Raw genomic sequence first — 1,941 nt, 5'->3', positions numbered from 1 at the left:
CCTCCTCCACATTCTTTGGGCCTAGCAAAGGGACATTGCCACCTCAGGAAAAACAGGTGTCTTGCTCTCAGTTCAAGGGCTTGGCCACAGCCTGACATGTCCTACAGCAGCCCAGAGTTACATTCAGGGAAAGTCCTGCTTACCTAAAGTCTGGCGCATGCTCAGTGCAGATAGATTCTTAGGAGAATTTAGCTGATAAAAATTTAGGACAGCTGTGTGGAGAACACCCAAATTTCAGCTTCCAAAGGCTGATAAATTGGCTGGACTTCAGTGGATTTACCTACCCTATCCTAAACTGGTTAGGGTTGGGTTACCATTTGCCTGCGTTTTCCCAGACATGTCCTCTTTTTTGGTCCTCTGTCCCCCGTTTGGGCAGGTCCAGGTGGGTTTTGGAAATGCAAGCAAATGCCTGAGATTTTGCTTTGCCTCTGCCCCAGCAAGGAGCTGCTTGAGGCTGGGGGCAGCAGGAGAAGGCAACTGGAGGCCAGGGCAACAAATGCTCTGTGCACAGACCCCAGCAGCTGCAGGCAGGTAAGAGTGAGTGAATGAGTGAGTGAAAGTGTGCGTGTGTCCTGCCTGCTGGGTGGCAGGGGGTTGCAGATTGGGAGTGAGGGGTATCAGTAGGGACAAGGAGGCTCCAGGTTAGGAGTGAAGGGCACAAGCAAGGTCTGGGGGGCAGGGTACAGTGGGTGAAGAGTGAGGGGCAGCAGCAGAGTGGGGTGGGGCTGTGGCTTGGGACTGAGGGGCAGGGCATGGGCCTATCACTGCCCCCCCCACTGGCAATCATATACCCCTTTCCCCTCCTCCTCCTCTTCCTCTCCCACAGGTGTCCTCTTTTTTAAATTGGAAATATGGTAACCCTAGGTTAGGGAGACAGTTACTCTAGTTGATCCATATTTTATACTGATGGAGGGAGATCCACCATAGAACACTCTACGGTACTCACCTCACAGGAGAGATGCCAGGCACCAACTCACTAGTACACTGAAACATATTATCAGAGAATTGGATCATACAGCTCAAGCCCTTGAAATAGAGGCAGATTTTACTGTACCCACTCCAACAGATATCTACCCAATATCTTTTTAAAACCTCCAATGAGGCTAACTATTCCCACAGGCAGTTTGTTCCAATAGCATTTCCAATAGCAAAACAGTTTTTTTAAGCTGAGTTTTAACCTGAAACTTACTTTCTGTAGTATAAACCCATTGATTCCTGTTCTACTTTTAGCAGCTAGAAAAACTTTTGCTGTTCTCTTCATGACAACCTCTCACATATTTGAGAATCATTATCATGTTGCCTCATAAATCATTTTTTCTCCAGACTAAGCACTCCCAGTTTCTTCAACCTTCTGCCTATGGTTTGTTTTTCAAATCTCTGATAACCATCTTTGCTCTCTCAGATCCTTTACACTTTATTCATATGCTTCTTAAAATGCATTTCTCAAAACCGGACATCGTATTCTAGTAGAAGTCTAAATAGTCCCAGATAGACTGGAACTATTACTTGAAACATTTTGGATACAATGCAACATAAGATGTTGTTTGCTGTCCTCCCCCCACCCCCCAGTATTTATGTATTAGTTTTATATACTGCCCTTATCAAAGAGGCCTTGAGTAGCTTACTGGAAAGTACTGATTCATGTTTAGTTTGGGATTCACTATACTCCCCAGATCCTTCTTGGTAATGGGACTGTCCATACAGCTGTTCCCTATATTGTTCTTGAGCATTTGTTTCTCTTTTCTTACATGAAGCACCTTACAATTGTCATTACTAAATTTAATGTTCATGGCTAAGTCTTCAATTTGGAATTGTTTTGTATTTTAATCCTATCGTTTAAGGCACATCCTATCTTACATAGTTTTTGTGTCATCTGCCAATATATCAAGCCCCACCTCTACTCCTTCTCCCAAATAATTACTGTATTTACTGAAATATAAG

This window comes from Gavialis gangeticus, unplaced genomic scaffold (genome assembly GCF_001723915.1).
Source record: "Gavialis gangeticus isolate Ggan-Ray unplaced genomic scaffold, GavGan_comp1, whole genome shotgun sequence".
In the NCBI taxonomy this organism is placed as follows: domain Eukaryota; kingdom Metazoa; phylum Chordata; order Crocodylia; family Gavialidae; genus Gavialis; species Gavialis gangeticus.
Note: the sequence above shows the minus strand (reverse complement) of the source record.